At 39.6% G+C, this 26,008-nt stretch overlaps 1 protein-coding gene across 6 annotated transcripts in view; it reads right to left on the reverse strand.

The window, feature by feature from the left end:
* The window catches only part of MTHFD2L (methylenetetrahydrofolate dehydrogenase (NADP+ dependent) 2 like), a 127,809-nt gene that overhangs the window by 37,515 nt on the left and 64,286 nt on the right, over positions 1-26,008 (reverse strand). The gene's annotated exons all lie outside the window — the stretch shown is intronic.

Consider the following 26,008-nt stretch of genomic DNA (forward strand, 5'->3'; position numbering starts at 1 on the left):
GCATCACACTTTGGTTCAGGTCATGATCTCAGGGTCCTGCATAGGTCTCGTTGCTCAGTGGGGCATCTGCTTGTGCCTCTGCTCCCCTCCTTGTATTCTGTCTGTCTGTCTGTCTGTCTGTCTCTCTCTCTAATAAATAAATAAAATTAAAAAACAAACAAACAAAAACAAAAACAATGCCAACACCTAAAGCACACACAGAGCACAGTAAGTACAGCCTAGGTGCTAAGTTTACCCTGATATGAAAGTGTAACCATTACCCCTTGAGCAAATATGAGGCTATATCCTTACTCCTCTTAGTGAGAACTCCAACTGAGTATTTTCAGATGCCTATTTGACGATCTCAGAATTGAGTTCACATGAATCAAAAAAAAAAAAAAAATCCTTCCCCTATGAATCCTCCTATCACAGTCATCTTTAAGTCTTTATGAAATGGTTCAGTCAAGGCATCCTGATAAAACGAAGCACCATATTTACACATCAATTTAATTAGTAGAGTTCAAAGGGCTGTACAAACATTATCTAATTAAACTTCACAACAATTCAGTGAAGCAAGAGAAGGTTTACCCATTATCCTCATTCACAGAAGAGAGATTCTGAGGTGCTGAGAGGCTAAATGATTTCTTAGTTTCACAATGATGAGTCAGAGGGAGGCTGGGAACAAAACCAGAATTCTTGTTCAGATATAAAAGTAACACCATGGAAATGCTTATTCAGGTGGATTACTCCTTCAGCTGGAAGTTGTCCTACTACATAAATAACAAGAGTAATTGCAGTGGTATTTGTTTGAATGTATATGTTTCTTTCTAGATTAGAAAAACTTTCTTCAGCATTATTTGTTTTGGAGACAGTCCTGTGATGGCTAAGTGTATCCCAGCTAAGCAGAACCTATACTTCAGAGTCTTCCCCAAAAGTCTCCCTGTTATTTCTAGGAATCCTCAAGAAGCATTTATAAACTAACGAGTCAGTGGCAATGACCACAGAGCATATCTTCTTTTTCTCGGGCTTCTTTGGTTCCTATCAGGTATTTGTTTGACAACTCTGTGTATCATTAGAAAATATTGTCCATACCAAGGAGGATCTCTGGATGCCTCCAATACTTCTAATCTTTGGGGTGCCAGAAGGGTGCCAGGCTCCTTACAGAGGAGGAGGGCCAGCTAAGGGCCAGCGGGGTCCTGCTCTGTGCCGTATTTCATCATTTAGGAGTATGGAATCCCCTTGTTCTCAGAAGTTCACAGGCTCACTATCAACTTCTGACTTGAATCTTTCCTCTGCAAATTCCAGGGACCTTGTGGGGGCTGGATGCATGCTTCTCTTTTCTTCCTCTCATCAACCAACCTTGTTCCCTTCAAATAGACTTTGGTGGATCTTAGGCATCTGTAGAGGTTGGAGGTCAGTGGGGTCATAGGCAAGGGTCTGTATTACTAACCACCATGCTAAATACAGAGTATTAAAGTCAAGTGGAATGGGCTTCAAACATTTTTTAACTCTTTCTTTAAAGGAAAAATATTTGGGGTACCTGGGTGGCTCAGTTGGTTGGGCATCTGCCTTTGGCTCAGGTCATGATCCCAGGGTCCTGGGACTGAGTCCTGCATCGGGCTCCCTGTTCTATGGGACTGCTTCTGTGCCTCTCTCTCTCTCTCTGTCTCTCATGAGTAAATAAATAAAATCTTAAAAAAAAAAAAGGAGAAATGTTTACCAAGCTCAATATGTAACATGATCAAAGCAAGGAGAGATGTACTAGCTGCAAAGCGAAGATGGGGTTGGGTGGTGGGTGCTCTACTGCCAGCCAACAGTGCCTTAGGTTCCCCAAAGTCAAATTTGAGAACAAGTGAGCCCCAATTTCTCTGCTTTAAGGATGCAGCTCCTAAAGGTCAGATAGTCTAGATAATGCATACAAATGAGACCCAGTAATCAGGAAACACAAACCATTTTTTGATAACTCCTATAACTCCCTTTGTCTATAGTCCTAGACCTTCCCTTCACCCACCTCCTTGTGTGCTGATCTCAGACTATTGGTAACCAATATTGTGGCTGGACTGGCCCTTGTGGTTTTTATGATGACTGTAAAACAGCATCAGCAATAAACCACCAGGGAACTCTGAGAAAAAAAAAAGTTTATTTATATGACTGGGATATTATTTATAAACCAAGGAGCACCCAGTGAGGTCACTGGTAGGGAGTGAGTGCATGGGCCTGAGTGCATGGGATTCTGCTTTTATTGCAGTTCAGGGTGGGAATTTAAGGTACGAGAAGACAAAACTCAAGCAGCCCAAATGCTCAGTTATCAAAACCAACCAAGAGCTCTAAAACAAAGAAGTCTGGCAGGGAGAGGTGGCCTGACTCTTCATCTAGCAGCTGGAGAGGTGTTTACTGGAGATAACCATCTTTGAAATGAATGCCTCTTTGAAGTGGATGCCCCAGCAACCAAAGCTCTGAGGCCTAACTTATTAGGCACTCCTATTACAAAAAGGAAAGCCAGCCGTCAGGGCTTACACTACACACACCTCCTTTTAAGCCTTCAAGCAGGGGCTGAGACCCTCTGTGCTTACTGATTCAGAGGAATGATCCAGACAAGTGAGAGAGAACAGAGAAAAAGCACTTACTCCCTGGCCCCTGGATTTCAAAAGACCAACACTTAGGAAAGACAGAGGGACTCAAGCTAGAAAACGGAAGGGCTAAATATGAAGTCAGGAGACTGGAAGAGGTGGTGAGAGCTTAGACTTGAGAGGTTCCCAGGGAGGGGTTGCTAGGCAATGTGCCTTGGGCTGTGTCTTGGAGAGCTGGCAAAAAACCCAGTATTGGTTTGAGATGTTCAAAAACAAAGGGATATTTTCCTCATCGTCTGGGTGGAGACTGAGAAGGTGTCATGGCCCCAAATAATTAAGTGGATGTAAGAAGAGCCTAAGCAGATGCCTCAGATACCTTCTTAGAGTTTCGTGTCACACAGGGATAAAGCCACTGGAAACAAAAGGGCCAGCACATCGGCAGACAGTTGGCCAAGGACCTAATGAGATGAAGGATATCTCACGGGGTGCCACGTTGGGAACTAAATAGGAATTTATAACAGTGGGAACTAAATGCCCCACCAGGCCGGGGTACTTACACACACCCTCAGGGAAGGTGGAAGGAGAGTCCAGATAGATGAAACTCAAGTTTCTACCACTTTGAATTAAAATCTCAAAGATATTAATGAAAAAGTCAATAAAGACTGGGGGTCGGGGAAGGGGAGGCTAACGGCTGTTTAAGGATACAATGGTCTAGATAACTGGTCACCAAACACCTGAAATACTTTCTAGAATTAAGTCAGATCTACGACTACCAGAACCTCAAGCACAGATAATGGACTTCCATCTTTCAAGGTTAAGGTATGTTGGAAAGACAATTTAACAGTGTGATGCTTCTTAAAAGAAAAGAAAATAATAAAGCCTCCGCATGTGCAAATTGGGTGAACTGCATTTCTTCTTCATTGACCACACAAGACCATAAATCTTGTCTGGATTTCTACTAGACAAGGACTGCTCTAGAAATCTTGCTGCTAGACAAACCTCAATAAACATAAGAATAAACTTGACAGGTTGTACGATATATCCCATTACGATTTTACTGACCTGTATATCTAGGATAATCCATGACGAAAATCCTAGCCCTGGCAAGTTTTAAGTGCTTTGTTTGCCTCCTCTGTTTCTTGGTCAATATCTAAGACTCCAGTTCAAATCTCAGGCTGTACGTTTAAAACCTGGGTAACCGTGGAGAAATGCCTATTTCAGTCTCGGTTTCTTTACCTATATATCTAGAATAATAACATCATAAACATGGCCAGAGAAGTAAATGAAATGATATGTATATAAAGTGCTTAGCACATTGCCTGGCATCTATAAAATAGCCGATACTTGCTCAAGATATGCCAGAGTCATTCACGTATTACCTTGGAGAAAAAAACTGGAAGAAGAGAAAGATACTGTACCTGCGTACATTCTCATTCTTTATAATGTATTGATAGAGGAGGCAGTGAGTTAGATGGGAGCTAGAGGCAAGGACGGTGACAAACACAGGCAGCACAACGTCACAACTTAGAAGCCTGGGAGCACTTCACCCAGTCTACGGGGCTTCTAAGACCCCACAACATCCTGGCCTTGTAGCTTCCAAGACCCTGGGCTAATAGATCAAGAGCCACAGGGGCAGAACACGTGTTCTCTTCTTTCACCTCTGCCCCAAGGTAACCCCCACACTCATTATAACACATTTGCTCTGAGGTTTTAGCCCCCCCCCCCCCCACCACCACCACGGGCGAAGGCTGCCATGACGGTTCTGGTACAAACCTTGTAGGATCAAAAACTTCCCTTCCCAACCTGCGGGAGGATGGCCCCAAATGACTGGAAGCAGCCTTCATTAGAGACTAGCTATCCATGACCCAAGACACCCCACCCTCACAAAAAAGTTAAGGATTCCTGTGGCCTCAGGGCACTGCTCCCTCTGGGCTGCCAGCTCTCCCATCTTGAGCATGTATTGTCCTTCACAGATGGCTTTGTGCTCACTACTTTCCTTTTGGCTGTCTTTTTGTGAGCACAAATCCTCATGTAGATCCTTCCTGTGGAAATCGAGGAGCTGAAACCCCCATTCACACAACGCAGTTCGCTCCCACTGGTTATTTTTCAAACTGTGAGTTGTGACCCACTAATGAGTCCTAAAATAATCCAGTGGCAACCAGCATTTTCTTTTTAAAGGAATAGCACAGTAGGACGTAGCATGGCATAAATCAAAAAGCAAGACACATAGTGAAAAATCTTCGCAAAAATCGGTCTTACTTTATGCATGTATATGTAAGTATACATTAAGTCAAGAAATGTATGATACGTTGCATTAAAGGCCCTGATTCTTTATGCCCATTCCACCTGTAGTCAAACTCCTTACCATGTGACTTTGCACTTCCTTTATTTTAGGAGATGTCTTTTTTCCATGCTTTCAACCTGAACCTGGAGGTGGTAATCAATCTGGCCAATAGAATAAGGCAGAAACGACAATATGCCAGTTCAAAACCTCCCCTCAAAAGGTCGTCTTCTTTCTCCTTGCCCTTTGGCAACCCCCAATCATGATGAGGTCCCGTCGGGGCCTGTGTGCAGGTCCCAGGTGAAGGAGATGCACAAGGTACAGCTACAGTGCATCAGCCAAGCCCAGAGCGGAGTAGAGCCCCCAGCAGACTCAGAGACACATCCGTAAGCCAGTTGACTTACAAATACACAAATGAATCAATCTGAGATCAGCTCAGCCTAGCCCGGTGGTTCGATCTCCCAGCAAACCAGCAAACCAGACTTGTGAGTTATAATAATGACTGTTATTTTAAGCCAAGAGTTTTGGCATGGTTCACAGTACTACCGCACAAAGCAAAACAAACAAATTGGCCATAACTAAAGTACTTGAAAGACGCAGGTTAGAAATGGACATATATTCTACCAGTAACAATGGGCACTGATTCCAGCGGATCCCTAACATCTCCATGTACGATAGGATGAAAGGTCTTCTACTATTCCTTCAAATCACTGTACATCAGGACTTCTCATTTATGCTGTTATATAACAATCACCTCCTTTTTGTTTCTGGAAATTTAAAAAACATAGACAAGTAACATAGAAAGGTACATAAATAACAAAGAAATAACACAGAAAGTAAAGAAAAAAAAATCCTCCCCACACCGCCACCAGTCAGAGTCAACAAGTATCAACATTTGGCATATTTATTGCAAATATTTTTTTCTTAAGTTTATACTTTCTTGCCCTTTAAAATATTAAAACTGTAGGGCTAGGTAAAGTATCACTCAAACTTAATCTCCATTCTCATCCTCTTGTAGACTGCTCTGTATTCTCCCAATCTTCTAACCTTTTTCTCATTCTTTTGTCTACATGTATGTGCTCATGCATATCAACTATACGTGAAACATTGAGGGGTTTTTAGAACACAGGGATGGAACAGGAGGCACATGCTAGGTGTCGGTTACTGGTAATATTCTACTTCTTGGCAAGGGTTAAGTACCTAGGTATTCATGAAGATATTATTATATTGACCATATATTTTGCAAACCTGCTAAACTGATTCATGAATTCTAGCAGTTCTTTTGTATAGTCCACCAGATTTTCAGATAATCATGTTGTCTGAAAATAAAGACCATTTTACTTCTTTCTTCCCAACCTGGATACATTCTATCACTTTGCTTACCCAGTTACACTGGATAGAACTTTCAGTACAATGTAAGATGAAGTACTAGGAGTGTGGTCTTGGTCCCGTTCCTGATCTTAGGGGGTGAAGTATGATGTCAGCTGTAAGGTTTTCATAAATGCTATTTGTCAGGTTGAAGGAGTCCCTTTCTCACTCTGCAGATAGTTTTTGATGAACTGATGGTGGAATGATGGACTTGGTCAAATGTGGTTTCTGGGACTATCGAGATTTTTTTAAAATTATTTTTATTGGTATTTGATTTTAGTATGTTAAAATTCTGAATTACATGGATTAATTTTCTAAAGTTACACCTATCTTGCATTCCTTTGATAAACTCCATTTGGTCATGATGCATTATCCTTTCACTATATTAAATTTGGAAAAGTTTGTCAGAATATTTGCATGTATAGTCACAAGAGATAGCAGTTTATTGTTTTCTTATTTTTAAGATTTTATTTATTTGAGACAGAGAACACGAGTGGGGTGAAAAGAGAGACAGACGGAGAGGGAGAAGCATACTTCAAGATGAGCAGGGAACCTCCTTGTGGAGCTTGATCCCAGGACCCTAAGATCACGACCTAAGTCAAAAGCAGATGCCACCCAGGTGCCCATAAAAGTTTTCTCTTCTTGTAATATCTTAGTCTAGTTTTGGTATCAGAGCAATTCTGGCCAGCTGGAAAGTGTTCCTTCTTTTTCAGGTTTTCTGTAAGAGTTGGTGTAGAACTGGCTTACAGTTCTTCCTTAAATGCTAGGTAAAAGTCACCAGTAAAGCCATTCAGACATCGAGATTTCTTTGTGGGAGGAACCTTATAAATGTAATTCCTTTAATAGATAGAGGGCTATTTAGGTTCTAGATTTCTTCTTCTGTGAGCTTTGGTATTTCATGTCCTTCAAAAACTTCATCCAGTTCATCTAACTTGTTAAATTTATTGGCATAAATTTTTTCATCATACTTCTTTATTATCCTTTAAACATCTGAAGAAAGTATAATTATATTCACACTCTCATTCTTGATATTGGTAATTTGTGTTCTCTGTGGTTTTTTTTTTTTTTTTTTCCCCTAATCAGTCTGGCTATAAGTATGTCAAGTACATACCTTTTCTACATATTCTACCCAAAGCCTTGTGAATCTTGAGTTTTTCTGGTCTGGATAGTAAAAACTAGGCACTATTTGTGGCACTGTGTAGATGCTGGGCACTGTTATCTCTATTCCTTCAGGTGCTTCTTTCTCTGCCATGGATAGTTGCCTCGTGTATGTGCACTCTGAGTACTCAAGAGCTTCCTCTCCCCATCTGAGGTCTCTCTGTGTAGCCTCTCCTCTTCCCTATTGTGTCCTGTGAATTTCAGCCATTATGGTCTTCCCAGACTCACAGCTCATTCTCCTCAGCTCAGAAAGTCCATTCTGCTTTGCTGCGGTCACCCCATCCCACGGCACTGTCAAACCAGTCAAATGGGACAATCAGCTCCAGCATACCTTCCCTTGAGAGCTGAGGGCTCCTCAAGCTCATTGGCCCTAACCACTAAGTTGTATTCTCATAAGACTTGCAGGGTCATGGGATTCCTGGCCAAGAAATAAAAGCACAATTTTCACATTCCCCAGTGCATTCAGATGGAAATTAGTAATATAATCCGGTGCCACTCCAACAGGAGACCTAGGAGAAGAGCCAGGCTGGGTCTACCATGAATCCCACATGAGATGGCACTCGTATTTGTGCTGCACAAAGTTCCTTTCTCCTACCACATCCGGCTGTAACATCATGCCTACCTCAACAATACACATGTTTTAGTGGGAAAACGGTTCTCCTCCATGTCTCACTTCTGCATTAGTAGGTTGGTTCAGTGGCAAATATGTGAGACCTTTTGTTTGCATAATAAATAAAATTTAAAAATGTATTTATATATACTGGATATAATGAAAACATTTTTGTCCCAATATAATGCTTGTATTTTAACTGTTTTGTGTTTTGTTTGTTTGTTTGTTTTCTGTTTTTAACTTTAATGGGGACCTTGTTGGTAGGTTTTTAAAATTTGATATGCTAGGGGCACCTGGGTGGCTCAGTTGGTTGAGCTCCCACTCATGATTTCGGCTCAGGTCATGATCTCAGGGCTGTGAGATTAAGCCCAGCATAGGGCTCCATGCTGACCATGGAGGCTACTTAAGATTCTCTCCCCTCTCCTGCTGCCCTCTCCCTCCCACCCCCACCCCCCACTCATAGCTCCCTCTAAAATAATAAATAAATTTGATGTGTTGGATTGTGTCAATTTTTTTTATTGATTTTTCACTTGTGTTTGTATCTTTGTGTTTGTATCTTTTCTAAGAAAGCTTTACTTACTCCAAATTCAGGAAGATATTTTTATATTAAATTCTCCAATAATTTAAATTTTATTTATTTTTACTGTATTCTCTTTATTCCATCTGTAATTAATTTTTATGTATGGTGTGAGGTAGGACTCTAACTGGAGTTTTTATTTTTCTTAAATGCTAAGTCAATTGTTCTAACACTATATACTGAATTGTTATTTCCTTCAATGTTTAATGACACATCATTTCATACATACATATGTGTGCATTTCTAGGTCTTTAAATTTCCTCTTCCCTTCTCTCTCTTTCTTCTCTTCCCAGAAATCAGTTTGTATAAGACACAATTATTTATTATTTAAAGAATTAATAGAAATTATCTCAAAACCATCTATCACTTATATTTTTTAAATATGAAGAACCCTACCATTTCGATTTATTTTATATTTAATATATTTATCAGATTTCCTACTTCTTGGGTCACATTTGGTCATTTTTTCCCCTTAGGTTTAAAAATATTATCTAGGTTTTAAAATTCAGTGGCCTAAATTTATTTATACAATTTTTTATTGTAAAATATTTCACAATCTCCTGGTTACATGCAATTAAAATTTTTCTGATGTTACCTTTTGTGCCATCTTTTTTTTTTTTCCCTTTCCCCCCACTCCCTAAATTTGCTCCTAATGGCAACATATCTTCATGAAAATTTTGGTGTATTCTAATACAAATTGTACATTTATTTTAGTCAGTCTTCCCCTATCATTATTAGACCCAGCTTTCAGGCTCCACTAATTGTCAATTGACTGCTCTATTGTTTTAATAGGACCTTGGGGAATAAATTGCTCTGCAGTCTGAATCAGTTAGATTTAAGCTTCTTTACAGGTATAGTTTTTGAGGCTAGTCTTTTGTTCCACTCCCTGCAGGTGTTGTCTTAGCTCATTTTTCCTTGTTTCTCTCTGTTAAATATATAGCTGATCTGTGGCTTTAGCATGTTGTTCTCAAGGGCTCTAAGCCCCCTCTTAATTGTCTACCACCAAAATCTCCATTATTTCTAAAAGTGCCTTTAGGCTTGAACTTCCCTCCAATCTCTCCAAATAAAGTCTTTGCCTTAGAAAGAGCTCCATTGTTCTTACAGCCTGTCTGTCCCCCTAGGCAAAAACTCCGAGCCATTTCTCCAGGCCTGAGTGTGGGGGACAGTGGTCCATAGCTTTAATGAGTTTCAAAGGAGAGCCAGACACTCTGAAGGTCTCAACTGATGTGGTTTTCTTTGTCTCATACTTGTACTCACCCTTCACAATCTTTCTTCACACAGATCCTATACTATTGTTGATTGAAAATTTTATCTCCAACTTACTGACCATGTCAAATTGAATTACTAATGTTATTTTATACAGTCTCTACTCAGACAGACATATATTTTTGGGGGAGAGCTCACCTTCACATCTTGCCTTCTACACTACTGTTTTAGGGACTCATTCTAGAGGAAATAAACATTCTGAGTCCTTATGAATCTGGAAATTTCTTTGTTTCATCATCACTTCTGAGTGATAGTTTGGCTAGGTATGAACTTATAAATTAAGAGGTTTTTTCCCTCAAATTTTTTAAGACATTACCCCTTTGACCTCTGGCATCCAAAACCATTGATAAGTAATCAGTCTTCACTCTGATCTTTGTTCATTTGCAGATACTTTCTTTTACCCTTATCAATGTTAGGATTGTTAATGTTCTGAAGTTTTAATGTTATGTGTCTAAATATAACTATTTTGCTTAATATTTCTCATCACAGAGAATTTTTTTTAAATCTATATCTCTCTTTAGTTTTATAAAATTATCAGTGATCCTTCTTTAAGGTGCTGTCTATAGTATGCTTACTATCCTCTTCTGGAAGAGTTTCTTAAATTATCATCCATATCCCAAGGCATTTTTTTCTAGTTCTTTATATCTTTTGTTTTGAATTCTGAGATAACTTCATTTTATTATTCCAGTGGGTTTATTCTTCTGCTATGCTTGCTGCTATTCAGTTTGTTTTTAAAGTTTTATTTTTTAGTTGCAATACCTATATTTTTTATGACTAATGTTTCTAATTACTTAGTTTTCATAATTATCTGTTCCTGTGGTATAACCCTGTATTCTTATTTTTAAACTTTCATTCTTCTCTCATAGCTGTAATCTCTTATCTTGTTAATGGCATCAAGAGTGCTTACATTGAAGTCCTTTTCTGATCGTACTAGTATGTCTGTTTTCTTCACAGTCAGCTTTTTTTTTTTCCTTTTTTTCTCACTGTCAGCTTTTCTGTTTACCAGGTTTGTTGTTTATCCTTTATTGTCATTTTTAAAAAATTTTTTATTTTTTATAAACATATATTTTTATCCGCAGGGGTACAAGTCTGTGAATTGCCAGGTTTACACACTTCACAGCACTCACCAAAGCACATACCCTCCCCAATGTTCATAACCCCACCCCCCTTCTCCCAACCCCCCCCCCCCCAAGCAACCCTCAGTTTGTTTTGTGAGATTAAGAGTCACTTATGGTTTGTCTCCCTCCCAATCCCATCTTGTTTCATTGATTCTTCTCCTACCCACTTAAGCCCCCATGTTGCATCACCACTTCCTCATATCAGGGAGATCATATGATAGTTGTCTTTCTCTGCTTGACTTATTTCACTAAGCATGATACGCTCTAGTTCCATCCATGTTGTCACAAATGGCAAGATTTCATTTCTTTTGATGGCTTTGTGAAGTTCCTATATACTCATTTTCCACAGGGTATCTCCTACGAGGGCATCCTGATCTCTTACAGTAAGTTTGTGGGGGCCTCTGCAGAGGTTGCACTGGGAGTCTGGCTCCTCTGCAAGCCTGGCATGAAGGGCTGCATTCCTCACAGTTCCATTTCCAGACTTGCCCCTGCTAGGTTCCAGCTCCAGACTCCCATAACTATTTAAGCTGTGCTGCAAGAGCCCCAAGCTAAATGGCAGGAGATACTGCTGTCCTTGGCTCAGCCGGGAATGGAAAGCCCGTAGCATCTTTCTCAGCACCCAATTTTACACAGGTTGTACAGATGTGGCTTCAAGCTACTACACAACTTGTGTGGGCATAAAGATGCCAGCACCTTTTTCCAAGCATTCACCTGGGTCCCAGTGCTTTCCTGTCTATATACTGTCTTCACAGCTCAGACTGCTCTGAACTTTATTTGTTCCCCCATTGTTTTTTCCTTTTAAGGAAATATTCTTACTCCAGTCTACAGAGATCTCTTTCTTGTTTCCTAGAACAACCATATTTATTAATTTTTAAAAAAGATTTTATTTACTTATTTGAGAGACAGAGAGTGAGAGAGAGCATGAGAGGGGAGAAGGTCAGAGGGAGAAGCAGACTCCCTACAGAGATGGGAGCCCGATAAGGGACTTGATCCTGGGACTCCAGGATCATGACCTGAGCCAAAGGTAGTCACCTAACCAACTGAGCCACCCAGGCACCCGATGTTTATTAATATTAAAAATGATTTGCTCTGATATCCGAATTTATAGCAGATAGAATAAGCTATGTTTCAGCATGTGTAGAACTCACCATTATTGGCCAGAAATCATACAAATATTTTCTTTATATAAAATGTTCTTTTTATCAGTAATATAGTGCATGTGATATATAACATTTATATAACATTTATCATAAAATATGCAGAAATATAATTTTCTCATACTTATAGAAACAGAAACATCCTATCTAATGGGGTAATAGGTTTTAAAGACTTTGAAAATTGCTCTTGAAGGTACCATGTTGGAGAACAATCTACTGTCTCTCAGTGAATCCAAAATGGCTGGTTTTCTCTCCATTACTTGGTCAGATTAGTTTCTCTGGTTAATACCAGAGGTGGTAGCTGGCTCAGTTTAAGAGCCATGCTGAATGAAAAATAAATCCTACCTTTCACCTCCAGGCACCCACACTACAGCATGATGCCTGAGTTCAAGAGTCATGTAAAACCAGAGACTGTCTGAAGATAGAGCATATTCATATTTCTATTCTGTGTTCTCTCTTGGGCATACCTAATTAAATAGAACATAGTAACATAGTAACATAGCCTGCATTATTTATTTATTTGTTTGTTTGTTTGTTTATTTATTTATTTTTAAAGATTTTATTTATTTGTCAGAGAGAGAGGGGGAGAGAGCAAGCACAGGCAGACAGAATGGCAGGCAGAGGCAGAGGGAAAAGCAGGCTACCCGCTGAGCAAGGAGCCTGATGTGGGACTCGATCCCAGGACGCTGGGATCATGACCTGAGCCGAAGGCAGCTGCTTAACCAACTGAGCCACCCAGGAGTCCCTAGCCTGCATTATTTAAAATGCTATTTCTCACTCTTGTTTTATGCTCTTACTGTTGCTTTAAAAATTTACCTAGGTTAAGTGCAAGTACTGTGCAGTTCACATTATCAGATACTATGATATATTAATGATCTCATGTATTTTGAAGGAACTATTTGAGCATTTACCATAGGATGTCAATGGCCACGGTTTCAACCATTAGAGCAGAGTGTAAGCTGTGGTGATTGAGCAGCTTAGGAATTTAAGCACTCCCCCCAAATATCTGACTGATACTCAAGAAAGCGCTTTCTCACATAGTAGCACCTAAACAATTTTCACACAACTGAAATCAAAGCCAAGCAAAACAACCTACAATAAAAAATCTACAGAAAGTTCTAAACAGTGAGGGCACTGAATTAAAGTCAGGAATTCTTAGTTCTAGGTACACAATGACTAGGAGTGTGATCCAAGATAAATCATATGGCTATTTGGACATCACATATAAAGTCAAAGTTATAGAAATCTACTCCCTAAGAACACTTCAAATATAAATATTTCATAAAATATTCACTAACTTTTCCCAACACACAATATACTTAATGCATCTGTCTATTCTTCTCCTTAACAGGTACTTACTGATGGTTTATTATGCGTTATGCTCTGTCTGGGTATTGATAATGCAAAAATTAAGAAGAATGCATGGTCTGTTTTTAGGAGTTCATGATCAAATAGGAGAGTCAGACAACTATAACAGAATACGGCCCTGTGATATAGAAATGTGTAGGATGAAGAGAGTACTCCATCAGGGAGGGCACACCTAACCTGCCTTGTGGTGGTAAAGGCTTGTCTTCCAGATGACTGTGATGATTCTTAGATGCCTTGAAATGTATAGGGTAAATGGGTAAGAAAAGCTGTTCTAAGCACAGGAACTCAACTCTGCAAAGAAATATGGACTTCAATTAACTGCATAGTTTAAGGAAACTGAAAAGAGTTTGAGATTATTAGTCTAGGATGCATATTGAGGGCAACAGCGGGAGATGCATCAGGAGTCTGAATACAACCACCAAATCATGAAGAAAATATTTTATATCCCACTGTGCACTTAGGAGAAAACAAAGGCCAATTCTCATTCAATTGATCACATTACAGTTCCAATACATTCCATATTTACAAAAGACTTATTCCTCCTTTGAAAAAAATTAGAAATAGCTTAGTTTCATGTGATATTCAATTCTTGGAAAAAAATTAAGGCTGGGTGTTGGCAATGATCTGGCGGGATGGGCAAGACAGAAGTCCCTGTGAGGAGGACTGAGGAGTCTCTGAAAGGAAATTCACCCAGGTCTGCACATTAGAATCACCTGGGGAGCTCTGAATACTCTCATTGGTTAGGCTGCATCCCAGGTCAACTAAGTCTGAACTTCAGTGGGTGGGACACTAGGCATCAGCATTTTGAAGCTCCTCAGTTGATTCAAATGTGTAGCCAAGGTCGAGATCCTGCTCTAATGAAAGAAGTCAGGTTTATGTAATGAGCTTACACCAGCATAGTATTTATTGTTAGGGGAGAGAGAGTCTAAGCAGATCATAGTGATCTTAACTTGGATTGGGCTCTACATTCTCCCATATTCAGGATCATAGAGAGGCACAAGTCATAAATAAACCATGGCAAGGGGTCTTTCCTTAAAAATTCTAGAGCATGTTCTGTGACCCTCGAAGAGAGAATACCACGAAGGTGTATTCTTTCCCATTTTGCAGTAGAACGTCCTGCAGTTCTGTTGAGGGTTCCAGCACACCTAGGATGGGGTGTGTAGTTAAGAGACTGTGTCTGGCCATGGTGGCAGCAGAGGAAAATGGTGCCACTTTCCTTTTGGCAGGAAACATGGAACCTGATACCCACATGAATGTGTCGTTGGGAGAAGGTGCTGGAGAACATTATGTGAAAACTGACTGGATGTGGTCGGTAGTACAAAAACCTATGAGAGACTCAAAAATAATAGCCAAAGTGTGAGGCATAATTAAAAAAGAATTCCACATGGAATCTCTAAAGGTTTAGCGCTGCAAGGAAAATATCCACATGGGAATGTTTTCATTACTTCAAGAGCTATTTGATGAATAGCCACTACGTGCCAGGTACTACAGTAGGTGATGGAGATAAAGTAATGGACAAGACGGACAACAATCTCTTTCCTAACAGAGCCCACATTTTCATAGAGAAGATAGCTAATAAAAAAATAGATACATAATACAATGTCTGATAATAGTAAATGCCAGAAAGAAAAATAAATGGCTGCTATTTTTAGATAGGTCTCTCTCTAATCATATGCCATTTGAATAGAGACATGAATGAAAAAGATTGTTCCTATGCAAATGAGTGGTTTAAGAAACATTTTGGTTTCAAGACCACCTTTTTTTTTCTTAAAAATTATTGAAGACCCAAAGAGCTTTGCTTATGCAATTTATATCCATTGATTACCTTATTAAGCAATTAAAACTGACAGATTGTTAAATATCTATTTAATTCTTTGGAAAAATAATATAAAATCTATTACATGTTAAAATAAAAATGCAATTTAATTAAAATAACTATTCTAAAGCAAAAAAAAATTGTGAGAAGAGAGGCACTGTTTTACAATTTTGATAATCTGTTAATGTTCCGCTTAGTAGAAGACAGCTGGATTCTCAAATCTGCTTCTGTATCCAGCATCACACATATATGTAGTTGGAAAAGGAAGAAATGTTGTAATAGCCTTCTAAGATAATTGCGGTTATCTTTCTCTGAATCTACACCAAAACTTGACAAGCAATAATTTCTCAAAGATTAGTTGCAATGTGGAATTTGAAGCCATTTCGATGGCCTTTTCATATTTTGTAATATTCTAGTCCAATATTGGTCTATCTGGAGTTTTGAATGGATTTGGTGACATCACATATTGCTTATTTGGAAAACATCTCTTCATTAAGTTATGCAGATGTTCCAAATGCTACCACCTATCATTATACAATTAAAAAAATCGTATCTGTTAATATCACCATTGATCTCCTGAGAAAAAAACAGAAGTTAGTACTGGGAAGCTGTCAAGCTTACAGAGGAAACATTGCTTTTGCAAAATTCAAAGTCTGATTGAAATCAAACTATAGCCTAACATGGAAGGCTAGTACATGCTACCACAACTCACCCACACGCCTTTTGTACCTACTACCAGTCTTTGCTTTGATATGTTCCTTCCCACTGACAAAAGCAGATCATTGAGCACTAATTCATTTCACAGACTGGAAAGACTGTGATAAATATAACGAATGATCTCACTCTTCACCTGAGACCCCACCCCCCACAAATAGGGAGTGGCCTTGAACTTATAATCACATAAGAACCGTTGAAACAAATAGTAACAAGAAGATTGTTCTGTCACACCTATCAACGAACTGAACGGTTTTACTTCTAATTTTGGTCCTCCATAAAGCATAAAAATAGTATTACTGAACAATGATTAAGGCCAAACCTCATAGAGTCTCCTGCCATAGAAAAGCTCAGTGTGTAAGCCAAAATCAGGAAAGAAGGGGCACTTTGAGGGAATGAAGAAAGTTCTCTGTTTTCTTGGGGTAAAGTTTAGTGGGTGGCTCTGTTATCTTGCCTACAGCTTTGTTTTGGGAGAATTGCTAGTTGTTTATAACACGCTTTGCAACCTAAGAACCAAACAAAAAATAAGGGCAACACATTCATATTCATTTTGGAAACATCAAAAATATTCAGAACATGGAACTCTGAAGAGGCCTGAGATAAAAGCAGGGAAATTACAGGAATAGTTTTCTGATTATTTTTTTAAATGCTCATTAAAAGCCAATAAAATGACACTAAATACCAAAAAAGTCCAGTACATATTTTTAAAAAATGAATGGAATCCACAAAAGTAGGTTTGAGAAAGCTTTCAGACTCCTGATAGAGTCTATGTCCTGCCATCAAGACCCTCCCCACATGGTCTAACAGGAGTGTAGGGAGGCGGCCCACTGACATTTCCCAGTTTGAGGGTCACTGATGGACAGAGCCCCTGTCTTTGGGGAATTCAAATGTGCTGTGTGGAACAGACTTGTAAAACGGAAATGCACTGTTGTAAAGATATGCCAGATGTATACAAGATGCCTAGTGAAAAATGGTCAAGGGAAAGAAAACTGCAAATGTCTTTCTTGCTGATTATTTACAAACCCTTGAAAAGCATATGTCAACCAAACAGCCACTTCCTCTGGGAGGTCACAGGGGCCCCGCACCAATCCTGACCGGTCCCTCTCTCTGTATACATCTGTGGCCCTGCACTTCCTCACCAATTTTCAAATTCTGCCATTACATTTGCATGTTGCTACATGATTAATAGCTATTTAGACCATAAGCTCCACGAGGGTCAAAACTAAGTAAATCTTACAGTACAATCATTGCTTAACCCAGTTCCTGACCTACCAGGTGCTCAATAAAAGTGTGAGGTCGATAAAGTGAGGGAGGTGGTATGCAGCTTTAGACCAGCTTGATGCGTCAGTCCTTAGAGGTGGCCCCTTAATCTAACTGGGAGAAAGACAAAAGGAAGGGTTCCATATGAAAATAGGAGACTTATCAAGGCTTCTGCTCTGTGTATTTGAACTTGGTGAAGAGGAGTTAATACAAGAAGTCAACTAAATCCAGTTCGGTAAACACATATTGGAAATCTTCAGATAACAGGTAAATGCTTACGATTCTGAATAATGAATCTGAAATATTTTTTGTGAGATAAGTCTCTTTTTTTCTTGCTAGTGCAGAAGAGAGAGCCACCAAGAGAACAGAGAAACCTGAGCAGTTCCTCTCATTTGTGCCTTATAATGTGATTGGCTTGGCCGGCACTGCAGGGCCGCAGGGAAGGGACCAGAAGGTTCGAGACAGCCCTACATGCCTCTGTAGGTCTTGGGAGTGTCTGACCTGGCTGCAGAAGCAAGGATAGCAGGAGGAGACAAGAAGTGAGCAGTAATTCTAGGAGTTCCAAATCCCAAATCCCAGGGGGAAGCTTGGATACATACCAGTTATTCCGACCCATGTGGCAGGACAGGACTGAGTACAGCCTGAGTAATTCTTCACATGGGAAAACAGAACGATAGCGGCAAGTCTACATTGGGGATGCGGAGTTAACCCGTCGGGTAGGCAGCTTTGCCATTTGGTCTGCACAAGCATGCCGTCTGACTCACTGGGAAGAACTGGGACTCTGGAGACAAACAGATCTCCACCTTGACAACGACGAATTGTGCGATCTCACACTGATAGTAAGACTATATCCCACATTTACAAAAATAAACACAAGAACATTTCCTAGGTTTGCTGTAAAAGTAAAATTCAATAGAGGAAGGCAGAGAGCATGGTGATTGGCATACGGTAGCATTTCACGAATGACGACTGCCTTTGGCTTCTTAGTTTGCTAAATAAAATCTCAAACCCAATAGGAATCTTGCAAGTGACTTTCTTTCTGTGTAACTAAAATGCCTGTCTTTTTGTAGCAAACACTTCAAATCTTTTCTTTTTCAAAAAAAAAAAAAATCAAGATATAATGAATTTTCACAAGTAAATGTCATTGTTAATCTCCTTTTGGCAATTTTAGCAACGGAATTTAGTTTATGAATATCTTTAGCTATTACCGTAAGGTGAAAAACAAATGTGGCTGAAAGATCACATATAAATCAACTAAAATTGACCTGATTTTTCCTGTTTTAGCCACTACTGTTATGTGACTATGATCTCCAGCTAGTTCCAGGAAACCAATGTCATAATTAGTGAATCATTGTTTTTTTGTCTCTTTGAGGGTTGGGGGGGGGGGAAGTTCTCCTTTCTTTACGTAATTGTTCTAGGATTTGCAGGGTACCAACTAGTCTCCACCCAGAGTTTATAGACCAGAATCCTTAATGAGACACACTTGATGATAAGAAAATATTTAGTGAATATGCAAAAATAAACAATAGGTTAAAAAATCTGGATTTGATTTATAAATTAAATCCTTGGCCATTAGAGTCATACAAAAAAAATTTTTTTTAAGTTTTTCCAATTGAAACCACGTATTTTGCTAGAAACAAATATGGGTCTATGACCAAAAACAATGAAGATGAAGGGATAATTTTGCCTTTTCTGAAACAGATTATTAATTTCTCAAGAATGTCAGCATCACGCATGAGAGTATGCTTTTCATCATGGCCACACATTATGAAAGGGACATACATGGCAGACTGTGTTTTAGAAAAGCAGAACTGGAATAAAGATAAAGTGATACCCTACTTGGCAGGGGAAAATGCCAAGTATTGTTTTTTTTTGCCATTTGAATACACGAATATGAAATGTGATTTACTGGCAGAGAGTTATAGAATTGTAGTCACAATTCTTCAAGATTTGCAAATTTAAACTCATGCTAGTTTTTTTCTTCCTCCAATATATTCCTTTGGTTCTATTAAAAAGTGTTATTAATAAAATGCGGAGTGTGACCAACATAACTATCAAGTCTTGAGAAACAGTTGTGCCGTACGCATCTACTATATAAGGCTAGTAACCTTGCTGACCTCCTAGGGATGATGTGAGATTTGAATAAGACAGTGTTTCAGAAATGCTTAATAAATATTTGTCATGATAATTATTAAAATAAATATGAACATTGGCGTGTGTGGCTGGCTCAGTTGGTGGAACACATGACTCTTGATCTTAGGGTTATAAGTTCAAGCCCCACATTGGTATACTTTTTGGGTGAGATTACTTGAAATCTTAAAAAAATAATTAAAATAAATATTAGGAATAATGATATTTAAATAAATAAAATAATGAAATGCCTATACTGAAAGTTCTATTCAAAGATTATTTTAAATCTGTTTGATAATCACTACATTAAAAAATCATACTCAGAAATGAGAATGTGTTAATTATTTAATGTTATAGAAAAAAATGTTAATATCCCTGTACATGCTTTTTTTTTTTTTTTTTTTTTTTTTGGTAGGTGGCAGTCCTGTACATGCTTTTTAAGAGACATCAAGAACTAGCTAGTGCTGGAGATAAATTTGAAAGTAAATAGGTTTTCCTTACATTTAAAATATTTGTGTAAGGGGGAAAAAAAAGAATGTGCTCCTATGTCTTACAAAGCTTGTTACAGTTCAAATACGGATTTGCCCTTAGCTGACTGAAGCAGAAGGAGGCATTCATGACACGGGTATAGCCCCTGGAGCGTGAAGCAAGAAGAGCTTCAGCAACAGGTAGTGTTCCAGACAGCAGGGCAAAGGTGGAGGTCAGGAGCTCAAAGGAGAGCAGATAGAGATTTCCCTTTCCTATCTCTTTCCCTCATACTCCACCCCTGCTCCATCCTCTTGGTGCTAACTGAAATCTAGATGATTTCTTTCTACTATATTTTTGAAAATGAACAGAAGAGCCACAATTACCCTCAGTTTTAGCATCAGTAGGTCTTTCCATTTCCCATCTCTCTTTTTTAAAATAAGCTTTACTGAGATGTAATTTATTCCCATACAATTCATCTAGTCACATTTCTTTTCATTTCTTCTTTTCTCCCAAGAAGAGCCATTTTTTTTAATTATGTTCAGTTAGCCACTGTTTAGTACATCATTAGTTTTTGATATACTATTCAATGATTCACTAGTTGCATATAACACCCAGTGCTTACCACGACCTGTGCCCTCCTTAATACCCATCACCTTGTTACCCCATCTGCCCACACCCCTCCCCTCTGAAACCCTCAGTTTGTTTCCTAGCGTCCATAGTTTCTCACGGTTCGTCTCCCCCTCTGATTTCTCTGCTTCAGTTTTCCCTTCCTCCCCCTATGGTCCTCCATGCTATTGTTTATGTTCCACATATAAGTGAAAACATACAGCAATTGTCCTTCTCAGCTTGACTTATTTCACTCAGCATAATCCCCTCCAGTTCTATCCATGTCGATGCAAATGGTGAGTATTCATCCTTTCTGATAACTGAGTAATATTCCATTGTACTTATGAACCACATCTTTATCCATTCATCTATTGAAGGGCATCCTGGCTCCTTCCACGATTTGGTTATTGTGGACATTGCTGCTATGAACATTGGGGTGCACGTGCCCTTTCTTTTCACTACATCTGTATCTGTGGGGTAAATACCCAGTAGTGCAATTGCTGGGTCATAGGGTAGCTCTATTCTTAACATCTTGAGGAACCTCCATACTGTTCTCCAGAGTGGCTATATTAGCTTGCATTCTCACCAACAGTGTAAGAGCGCTCCCCTTTCTGCACATACTTGCCAACATTTGTTGTTTCCTATTGTGTTAATTTTTGCCATTCTAACAGGTGTAAGGTAGTATCTGACTGTGTTTTTTTTTTATATTAATTATTTTATCTAAATTAAGAAGCACATGAACAAAAAATAAAATAGAACAAATGGGTTCGTTATGAATATAGGTAACTCCTGAATGTACACACCCATTCCCACCCAATCCCACCCAGGCCTGCTCTCAGGGGTCAAAGACTCATTTCCTCCATTCCCCATGTAGCTTATTTGTACCACTCCTTTCCTTATCAGCTGTAGGCATTATTGCCAACTTCCTATAATAACACATTCGATTGAGCTCACTTTCCAATCCCGCCAACTTTATCAACCTTGCCTAATATTGTTATATTAGTTCCTCAGTTCCTCAGTTGTTTAACCCTTGCAGACAATAATACACATAATATATTGACTGTGGTTTTGATTTGTATTTCTCTGAAGACTAGTGATGTTGAGCATTGTTTCATGTATCTGTTAGCCATTTGTATGTCTTCTTTGGAGAAGTCTTCTGCCCATTTCTGACTGGGTTATGTGTTTTTTGGGTGTGGAGTCTGAGAAGTTCTTTATAGATCCTGGATATCAGCCCTTTATCTGTAATGTCATTTGCAAATATATTCTCCGATTCCATGGGTTGCCTCTTAGTCTTGCTGTTTCTTTTGCTATGCAGAAGCATTTTATCTTGATGAAGTCCCAAAACTTTGCTTTTACTTTTGTTTCCTTTGCCTTTGGAGACATGTCTTGAAAGAAGTTGCTGTGGCTGATGTCGAAGAAGTTACTGCCTGTGTTCTCCTCCAGGATTTTAATGGATTTCTGTCTGACAATGAGGTCTTTCATACATTTTGAGTTTAACTTTGTGTATGGTGTAAGATGGAGCCAGATAAGACTCCGAATCACCAAGGGAATGTTGAAAAAGAAAAACAAAGCTGGGGGCATCATGTTGCCTGACTTCAAGTTCTATTACAAAGCTGCAATCATCAAGACAATATGCTACTGGCACAAAAAACAGACACATAGATTAATGGAACAGAATAAAGACTCCCTCAACTGTATGGTCAACTAATCTTTGACAAACCAGGAAAAAATATCCAACGGAAAAAAGAACAGCCATTTAATTAGCATATGTGGCGCCTGGTAGGAAATGAACCATTTCAGTTTAGTAAACATCTCCCACGCTCCTTCACTTCTCTGTCGTTAAAAAGTCAACAGCCTCAGAAGACAAATGGACAGAAGGCAAAATCTTTCCAGGAACAGGGAATGAGTCATCTTAATATTTTTTATTTTATTTCATAATTATAAAATAAATATCTCTTGGAGAATTTACTTGGAGAATTCAGAGGAAGATGAAGAAGGAATCAACATTTATCTATCATCTATTATGCATTAGCCAGAAGTAACTACTCCTCTCAAGTTGTATTTTTTTCTTCCCTCTTTGTTTTTCTGTTTGTCAATGAGTGTGTGTGTGTGCATGCACGTGCACCTATTTGGATTTCTACCATAGATGCAATCAAATATAATTATTTTCAAATACAACGGGCCATAAGAATTCCTTTTGATTACTACACCATCATTCACAGTAAATGTTCCCATATTGTTGGGTGTTTAGGCTGTTCCCAACTTTTTGTTATCACAGATGAATCTGTGATGGACATCTTTGCATACAGTCTCTGTAAACCTCCTTATAGTTCTTTTTTTCCTAAATATTTTATTTATTTATTTATTTATTTATTTATTTGGAAGAGAGAGAGTGTATACTTTAGTGGGGGGAGGAGCAGAGGGAGAAGCAGACACCCCACTGAGCATGGAGCCTGATGCAGGAACTAGAGGGGGTCTCCAATCCCGGGACCCTGGGATCATGAGCCGAGCTGAAGTCAGATGCTTAACCAACTGAGTCATCCAGGTGCCCCTATGATTCTCCTTAGGATAAATTCCTACATTGAAGGAGGAAACTCCTTCAAATAGTTTTTTATTCAAATAAAGTAAATTTGAGGTGATAGCTTAGTGACCTAAAAGAACGTAGGGTACTTTTAGTATTCAAGAAGGAATTCTCATTCATTCTGACATGGTATGCCACATTATCTTACCACAAATATCCTGACCAACTATCCTGAGAAGAACATATATTATAACATATCCTTTGGGGGCGGCCTTGTGATTTAATCAGTTAAGTGTCTGCCTTCAGTTCGGGTCATGAGCCTGGGGTCCTGGGATCGAGTTCCACATCGGCCACCCTGCTCAGTGGGGAGTCTACTTCTCCCTCTCCCTCTGCTCCCCCGCACCTGTGCTCTTTCTTCCTTGTTCTCTCAGTCAAATAAAAAAATAAAATCTTTTAAGAAAAAGTATCCTTTGTCGTGCGAGTGTCTATGTGCCATGTGTGTCCACATATGTATGTGTGTGTATTTTCTAAAGAAAAGGAATCACTCTGGTAATTTTAAAAATAAGTATAAGTGGGAATTATGAGACACAATATAAACTCAGTAGAAACATTACTGAAATGCACCTGCCTTTTTTTGCAGTGAGATATCTGATCCAATATTGAGCACCATCTCGAACTGAAGGGCACATACTGGGCTCCTAAGAGTGGATTGCCTGTAATCTGCACACTCAGAGAAGAACTATGAAATTGAGTTTGTTCCAACCACAGTCATAAAGCCCACATTCATACACAGTCCTCATTAATTCTCGGGTTTTGTAACAAAGGTAAGTCACTCTAAAATAAGCAATTAATAATGAGCCAAATCAGAAATCAGTTAGGGGGAAGGGACTTAAGCTTAAGATCAAGGGCCAAGCCAGAAAACTTTCTCTGACGGCAGAAAGGGGTAAAAAGAAATGACTTTCATAGAAAGCTGCCTGAGGAGATCTGTGCCAACAGACTTTACTTCTCAGGGCTCTCCTTCAAAACCAGAGCCACACCTGATGCAGTGAGCCGGGCGCAGTCGGAGTCCACACAGAGTCTTTCAAACACCGCCTCTGTGCGGATTATCACACAAGGGTTGATAGGTGACATTTTGATCCCCCATTTTTTTTTTAAATTTTCAGTTTTTCTGGAGTTTAATGAGATGAGCGGATGTTATTGCAAAGCCACAACTAATAATGACTGGCTACAGATCTAATGAAATCATTTCACTTTCTGCCAGTCAACACACGTTCGGAAGAGACATCCCACAGCACCACACGCTCTGAATCTACCGCAGGAATGATGACTTCACCAAAGGAGGGCTCAGCTTCTTACCCACACTAGGACTGTGGTATTCTCCTGTTCTCTCACTGAAGACAGTCATCGTTTCTCGGTTGTTCCCCTGCCGCCTCCCTGCCTCGCCTCTGAACCCTGCAGGTGGAAGCTCTGAGTCAATGATGCTGATGCAATGCCACAGGAAGCCACTCTGAAGTGGAACAGCCCCAAACAAGGCCTGATGGAGAGTCTACGGCTGAAAGGACCTGGAGGAGCTCATCTGCCTCTGTGAAGGGCCTCCTCAACTTGCAAGAAAAATGCTTGGAACCAAGATAATCAACTGCACTCTAAAGAAGGAAGAGCGTTCATTCAGCAGTGAGTTTTCTAGTCTCCAGTGCCAGGTTCTTACAAAAATACAAAGATAAAACAGGGCACAGTCCTGGTTACTGCAGGGCACTGTGCCATGGGAGTCACTTCGAGGCTGTCCCCTTGATGCTGTCCCTGTAATTCTCACTATTCTGTACCCAACACAGACCTGTTTCTCTGTTCTGCTTTTCCTCTTTTATTTTGCTACACTTCAAAATTCGCACGCAGCCGTCTTGGACTCCTCCCACACCCGCTTCCTTCTCCGACTCTTCCTTGGGCTCACACCGTACACCCAGGATGCGAAGCGACAACGTCCTTCCAGTCTACTTTCTGTTTTTCTATCTCACTTTAGAGCCACATCAGCGTTAGTTCCAGCCTCATCCCTGCCCAGAGGCTATCAGAGGGACCCTCTGGAATTTAAATATGATCGTGTGATTCCAGTGCTTGTGACTCTTTGAAAGTTGCCCCTGGCCTACAGGATAGAACCCAAAGCTCTTCATTTCCTCTGCTGTCTGGACTGTCCGAAAGACTCAGCCTCATCATTCACCACCCACAGTCGGGCATCTATCATTTCGACAGGCATCTAATATTTTCTTTGATACCTGTGTAGCGTTTTAACCCCTCCAATCTGCCAGAAGACCCCTTCCCTGGGATTCTGCCCCGTGACTCTCTGTTCGTTCCGTGGGCTGGGACCCAGCTCCACCACTTCATCAGGGGCGGTGAAGCATCTGTGGAGCTCACTCCCCATCTCTCTGTTCTCGGTCCCTCTCGGTCTGTCTCCCTCCCTCTCTGGGTGTGTCTCCATCCTTCTTGGTCTCTATATATCTCTCTTGGTCTTCGTCTCCATCTCTCTTGGTCTCTGTCTTTGTTTCTCTTTCTCTGTCTTTGTCCTTCTTGGCTTCTGCCTCTCTGTCTCCCTTTCTGTTTCCCTTTTTCTAAATGATGGATAGACAGCCAGACATGCACAGATACACACACCCCTCTAATACTGTATTAGTGAACCACATTATACTAGTCTGTTTGCACATCATCTTTTTCTCTGCTAGACTCTGAACTTCTCATGTTCTGGAACTATATTTTACATATCTTTGTTTTTCAGTACCTGATGGAGGGCCTAATAGAAGCAGTGGCAAAATTAATATCTGTTGAAATCACATTTAACTACAGCACTGCTTACAATAGCAGTAAAGGAGAAATAGCATGTGTGTCTATCGAAAGAAAATGGACATGCGGGCAGCTGAGTATTACACAGCCAGGGCCACATGTATTTGCATAAACACATCTCTAAAACACGATGTTAACCAGAACGTGACAAGTTTGCAGAAATGTACAGCATGTAGAAATTAAAAACATCGATAATGATATTCAGATCTGACAAA

Source organism: Mustela nivalis (assembly GCF_964662115.1).
Source record: "Mustela nivalis genome assembly, chromosome: 4".
In the NCBI taxonomy this organism is placed as follows: Eukaryota; Metazoa; Chordata; class Mammalia; order Carnivora; family Mustelidae; genus Mustela; species Mustela nivalis.